Source organism: Cebus imitator, unplaced genomic scaffold (genome assembly GCF_001604975.1).
Source record: "Cebus imitator isolate Cc_AM_T3 unplaced genomic scaffold, Cebus_imitator-1.0 Scaffold359, whole genome shotgun sequence".
Taxonomy (NCBI): domain Eukaryota; kingdom Metazoa; phylum Chordata; class Mammalia; order Primates; family Cebidae; genus Cebus; species Cebus imitator.
In genome coordinates this window covers 1,678,803-1,686,018 of record NW_016107674.1, presented here as the reverse complement: position 1 = coordinate 1,686,018, position 7,216 = coordinate 1,678,803, and the positions used below count along the sequence as shown (strand labels likewise).

At 33.4% G+C, this 7,216-nt stretch overlaps 1 protein-coding gene across 1 annotated transcript in view; it reads right to left on the bottom strand.

Annotated features, from left to right (window-relative positions):
• RNGTT (RNA guanylyltransferase and 5'-phosphatase) overlaps positions 1 to 7,216 on the bottom strand; it is a 347,127-nt gene that overhangs the window by 126,468 nt on the left and 213,443 nt on the right. The gene's annotated exons all lie outside the window — the stretch shown is intronic.

Below are 7,216 nucleotides of genomic sequence, written 5' to 3'. Positions count from 1 at the left end.
AAAAAAAAAAAAAAAAAAAAAAAAAAAAAAAAAAAAAACTACTTGAACTGACAGAAGAGTTCTGAAAAAGGAATAAAGTCAGGTATGAAATGGGTGTAACTACCAATTTCAATTAAAATAGAGAAAAGTTTAAATAATTGTTAAATATTAATACCCCCAAAATAAAGCCATTTAAATGGTGATGAGTTTAAACAGCTGTTAAAAGTAAAATTATATAATTAAAATATAAATGCAAGAAAACTTTTTGAAAGAAAATAAAAACACAATATACATGATTTATATCTAAAATCATAGATTATACTGACAAAGAGCACCAGAAGCAGAGGAGCAGCTGAATAGTCTGAGCTTTTTGTCTTACTAGAGACAGGGCTTCACTCTAGACCCAGATATTTAGAAAATATGGGTTAAAAAGGCCTTTGGCACAGTTAAAGAGGATTACAAATAGAACTTAAAGTAGATCATATGGCACTAGACCATAAAGAAAATCTTTATTCTGCCCCTCGCCTCCCTAGGAGGAAATTGTTCATAAGATTCTTATCATAATTTATAAAACAAGAAAAGAAATAATAAAGTCAAAAAAGATCAGAGAAAGACTACTTGGAAATTAAAAATAAACTATTAAGGATCCTAGGAAGATGATAAATCAAAACAAGTCTGACTTCTCCTCATATCCAACTCTGAATTATCAGCCTGTGAATGCAAGAGTCTACTGGGTAAAGTGGAGGTATGAAATTTTAGGGTTTCCTGGCAGGGGAAATGATTGAGAAAAGACTCAAGACAAAGACTGGAAAATTAGCAAATCCTGAGAAGGGCACAGGCCGCTGAAATCTAAAACCTCGAGAGATCAGAGCAACATTCGCCCCAGGTCATGTGTCTGACCTTCTAATGGGCTGAACATATTTCAGGCCTGAGATGGGAGACTTTAAAGAGTAGAGGATGCAGGAAACATTTGTCCAGCTATGATCCACCAAGATAAAGAACACGCTATGTTCCTTCTTGTGTAGACTACCACTACTTAGAGCACTCCAAAAAACAGACTTAAGCCCCAGTGAGCCAATAAGGAAAAATGGGAATAAAGTAACCCATAAAGGAGCCAAAAGGCAATTACAAAGAGAAAAGAACTGTACCCCAAGAATTCTATATCCAGGTTAAGACATGATTTACCTGTCAGGAAAAAGAAACACGTTAGCAGTTACGCAAAAAATTCAGGTTAAAAATCTATATATTCCCATCTGAGAAAATTACTCCAAAGAACAAATGAATGTAAACAAGAAAGAAAAAATGAAGAAAAGGAAAAAGTGGTAGGCGACAAATCTTGCAGTATATAAATGCTATTAAATTTAAATTGGACAATGGCAGACTGACCGAAAATTGTACAATACAAGATCCAAACAAAAAAATTCTTGAAATAAAAGTTACATTCATGGCTGTAAGATAAATTCATAAAACAAACAAACAACAACAAACCAACCTAGAAGCAAAACTACTAAGCTGTTTTCTTACTAAGAGACGTGTAAGAAAGAAGACATAAAACCAACAAAAATTAAGGAGCCCACTGCCTAAGTAAGATTTCTAGGGGTCCAATGGTTGGAAGCCTATCAGGATAGCTTCTCCAGGGTGTCAGAGACAAGTTACTGTACTTGTACTAGCAGTATATACCAAAAAGGAGGTTACAAAGCTTAACAATCACCGTGGATTCTGAAGCAGTACTCTAACTCATTTACCAAGGAACCTGTTAGGCTACCATTTTTAAGTTGAAATCAGAACAAAAGATGGCTCTGCAACAAGTTCAGGCTGTAGTATAAGTGTCCCTGCCACTTGGACCTTATAAACCAGTATATCGGTTGTCTGGAGCCTCTAAATCCTTCCACCAAGATCTTGTGGCAAGAATGCCAGCTGGGCAGCGACTGGCTTCTTATGAGCCCTACAGGACCTCCTCCAATCTTCTAAATTTAAATAATCTACCCTCATTCCTTTGTTACCCCAGTTCTCTGCAGGATAGATGCTTCCTGCAGTGCTTGCCTCCTCTGCAAGACTTTTTCATCTTTCAGTTCCTTCGTAACAAACAATTCTTCACATTAAATTCATTCTGTTAAAATATTTGCTGTGTTTCTGTTTTTAACTAAATCTAAACTGGTATGTCTATTAACATCACACAACTATGTGTGAATGTAAAATCAAACAACAACTGTAAACTCTAGGTCTGAGTTCAACCTCAAAGCTCTGGGAAATCTTGTATCTCAATAGACTAGACCAATTTCTAAAAGATACTATTAGAAATTTTTCTAATACTATTAGCAACTGTCCTGGAAACACATACAGGAAGACACATGTATACAACTATATTTTACAACAGACTTTTACAGTAAAAAGACATTGAATATTTTCAGTTTCTCACTGTTATAATGATGCTTCAATAAAATTCTTATACATATACTTTTACATATTCTTATTTGTTAGTATATACATTCCATCACTGAATATTTCTGGAGTGCCTACTACAAACAAGTCACCATGCTATGTAGTAGGAATACAGCTATGTAGAAGACAAGCCAAGATCTCTCCTTTCACAAAATCAGAGCATATTTTCTCAGGATATATACTACCTTATTGTCCACTGACAGAGTTGTACCAGCTTGTGTTGGTAACACAAACAGCTTAGGAGAGTGCCCATTTGCTCTCACTCTAACCAAAAGGGGCAATGTTAAGATTTGCACTGTGATAGGTGAAAATTACATTTCACTCTTGTTTTAGAATGTATATTTTTTATTAGAAGGACAAAAAAAAATTATATTTTCACAGAAAAGTGAGGCTTCTTCATTCAGAGCACTTTTTTTCCACTTGATAATACAGGGTTTGTTTTTAATCCATGATGAAACCATACCTTCTGCTGAGGTTCAATTGATAACTATAACCATTTTTTAAAGTAAACATTTATTTATTGAGTTCTATGCTGAATTTATATGTATTATTTATTTAATCCCCACAAAATCTCATAAGGCAGTATTATTTTTTCATTTCAGCCCATTAGCTTGTAAATTCTATAAAGGGAGACTTATATTTACTCTGTTTACCCCTGCAATTAAATATGGAGTATAAATAAATCTTCAGCACAACAAATCTACAAAATAAACATTATTTCTGTGGACATTTTACAGATGAGGACGCTTAGGTAGGTTAAATAAGACTACACAGCAAACAAGTAGTGGAAGTGGACCACACAGCAAATAAGCAGTGGAACTTGGATTTGGTTCTGGTCAAACTTGGCCAATAACCTATGTTCTTAACCACTATATGCTATGTATACCAGTATATATACTGCCAACATTATCTTAAGAGACTTGTTACAAAAACCTCTATAATGAAAAGTTACTGACTTTGCTGTGCTCTTGCTCTCCAGATGTTTAACAGTTTCTAATAAACTACACAAATAAGCTAAAGATACATGCATTTTAAAAGGGAAAATTAACAGAGATTGGAATCAAATAGGGAATAATTCACACAGAAAGTTGACTTAGTGCAGCAAGTAACATAGTACTGCAGAAGCAGCAAGAAGGGAATATGCACTTTTAAACTTGTTTTTATTAAAACAACCTTTACCATTTACTGTGTTCTGTTCTAAACATTTTACATACATTAACTTATTTATTCCTTACGAAAGTCTTATGAGGCCAACTCCTATTTTATTGATGAAGAACTAGACACACAGAAAAAAGTAATGTGCTTAGTCACACAGCTAGTAAGGAGATAACCTAGCCAGTCCAGCTTTAAAATCTGCACTCTAAAATTCTATGCTATACAAATAATACATTTATACCAATCATTATATACCACTGACATTGTACTCAGGAGTTTGCAATTTCCAGGATACAGGCTACTTTTGAAATTCTAGCTTTTGACAATGCTACGGTTTTAGCTTGCAAGTTAGTTAAAATAAAGCAATGATATTTTTAAAACAAAAAGCTCTCAGATGAAAATCTATATTGTTTATAAAACTCAACACAATATAAATTGCTAGGATATACAAAAGTTACATTAGGCCATGACTGATCAATATTCATATATCGCAAATTTTCAGAAATGATAATTGGAGATGAAAAGAGCAAAGTTATCGATTTTAATTGCCATCAACAGGGAATTCAATATATAGAAAAGATTTTTCTATTTGTATTAAATTTCAATCTAACAGAAATCTATACTACTAGCACCTTACTAAGGCAAACTCAAAAACCTATCTAGAATGCCTAAGTCTTCATTTTTTAGAAAACTACTGCAGTCATTTTCAAAGACTACTATTTATATTATACCTTCAAAATATTCTATTCCATTTTAGGCTTTGTACAAATATTTGGAAGTGCCATCAAAAAAGAAATGAGCTTGTCTCACAGTGTTTTAACAGCTTAGTCCTACTTCACTAGTACATGCTTATGATTCAAAGACACAGCTATTTCCCTTTCAAACTATTATAGGCATATTTCTTACAATGTTCTCTAAAATGCTGAATTAATGCTAAGCATTAGATATAAACTCATTTATTCAGTAAAGACTGCTATAATACACAACATTCTTTACATTTAGAAAAAATATCACTCTGGCTAACTGAATAATCTGTTTTATGTGATAGTTACCATGTTGTATTTCATATTAAACATTCTAGTTTTGATAACTGGCACCCATTACACTAATAATGTATATACACTGATGTAAACTGCACATTCCTATCTGAAAATCATCTTAGAGTAATATTTGGATGTGTTTGAAAGATGCACTAGACTCAAAAGTAATTTCATTTTTTAGGAAGAAGACATATAAATAGGTAAAATTTTAAAAGAACAAAATATATTTAAAACGTACTATGAATAAAGGCAAATCTAGGATGACAAACTACTAAACTGAATTATAGCATGCTATGTTTAATTACAATAGGAAACTGCAAGAAAAAATAACATTTTTTACTACTAGAGAAACGAGTATTCTATGTTTAACCTCATGAAGTTTTTAAGTGCCACTAAGAACTATCACTATAAAAGGCAAAAGTAAGCAATTTTTTAAAAACCCAACGAAACAATCAAGAAATACATACAAGAGTCTATACTCTTTAACTAAATATAAATATAGCTTGAGGAAAAATAGAAGATTTAGTAATGAAGCAATTTAACAAATTTTACTTCATCTTTGAAGTCTTATTTTTCGAAGAATTGTACTCACATCTGTCTTTAAAAAAAGGCCGGGCCGGTGGCTCAAGCCTGTAATCCCAGCACTTTGGGAGGCCGAGGTGGGTGGATCACGAGGTCAAGAGATCGAGACCATCCTGGTCAACCTGGTGAAACCCCGTCTCTACTAAAAATACAAAAATTAGCTGGGCATGGTGGCGCGTGCCTGTAATCCCAGCTACTCAGGAGGCTGAAGCAGGAGAATTGCCTGAACCCAGGAGGCGGAGGTTGCGGTGAGCCAAGATCGTGCCATTGATTGCACTCCAGCCTGGGTAACATGAGTGAAACTCCGTCTCCAAAAAAAAAAAAAAAAAAAAGTGTAGCCTCACCAGAATTAGTTTCTTGGCCTCCATCGTTTTAATAGTGAGATGGTCTTCTATAAGGCACTTCCAGAAGAACTTATCAAGCCTCCACCCAACTTGCACGATTACCAATGAACAATCCCACATTTGACTGGCAACTGAAAAAATCTGTATACTAGGCACTTTGTCAGGAAGACTAATCTTGCATGTTCAATATATTAATATTTATCCAATGTTTAGATAAGAGAAAAATATTTTTGAAAACTATCCTGCCAGTCATTCATGAGTGTGTATTCCACCTATTCCTACAGTCTCAAATTTATCTCTCCTCGGATTATAATCAGACTCATATGGAGCTCAATATCTACTTGGGGATTCCAGATAATAATTGTTCTAACAATTTTTTGCCATTAGTCCAATTGTAAATTAAGCCACAAACATTTAGGGGGAGGGGGGGGAGAGAGAGAGAGAGAGAGAGAGAGAGAGAGAGAGAGAGAGAGAGTGTGTGTGTGTGTGTGTGTGTGTGTGTTTCTTTTTCTTTTAATTTTTTTGAGACAGAGTCTTGCTCTGGGCTCAAGCAATCCTGCTACTTCAGCCTCCCAAGCATTTAGGGAGTGGAAGAGTGTGCATGTGTATGTGTGTGTATGTGTGCGTCTTTTTCTTTTCTTTTTAATTTTTTTGAGGCAGAGTCATGCTCTGGACTCAAGCAATTCTGCTACTTCACTTCAGCCTCCCAAGTAGCTGGTACCACAGGCACGCACCACCATACCTGGCTAATTTTTGTTTGTTTTAGAATCAGGGCTTCCTTATGTTGCCCAGGCTGGTTTCAAATTCCTGGCCTCAACAGATCCTCCCAACTTGGCCTCCCAAAGTGCTGGAATTACAGGCATGAGCCACCATACCCAGCCTAAAATAAAATAGTAAATACACTGTTGTTTGAAAAAATGAATACCCATATGCCTTATTAAAGCACCTTTTCACTTACGATTCACCATAATGCACAGTTTCCTTTCTTTAATAATGCATAGTTTTTTTAATATTTTAATATTTTGGAGTCTGGACTCCATTATACCTTATTCCATCAGCTGGCAAAAATGCTTTCTGTGTTTTACCTTTGATAAGTAAAAATTTCACAGGATGCACTGGTAAGCTTTAATCTCTTTGCCAATATTGTCTTATTTACTTTCTCTTTCTGATTTCCTTAAGAATTTCTTATTTTGTAGTAATATATTTACTTAGATAAAATACTTTAAAAATTTATAGAACAAAAGTGAAATAAAAAGGCTTTGGAAAAATGATGAAAATATTCGTGCTGAAGCATCTTTTATTCTAAAATAGCAACCAAAAAAGTCATAAAAGATTAACCAATAAATTAAAAAATTAACACTTAATAAACATTATGAAAAACCTTAATGAAAGTGAACAGTTAAGACCTTACTCTACAAAAGTATAGACAAATATTTGCTCTGCAAATGCAAACATGAAGTAATTTCCTTTAAAATAAAAAAGACTTATTTCAGTACATTTAATTATAATACCAAATGATCGTAACTTATATCTATAATTTATACAACAGAATTATTTTTTAGAAAAATCTCAAAACTTTTGTAAAATTTTCACTTTCACAATTTAACAAAGTTTTTTTTTGGTTGTTTGTTTTTTTTTTTTTTTTTTTTTTTTTTTTTTTTTTTTTTTTTTTTT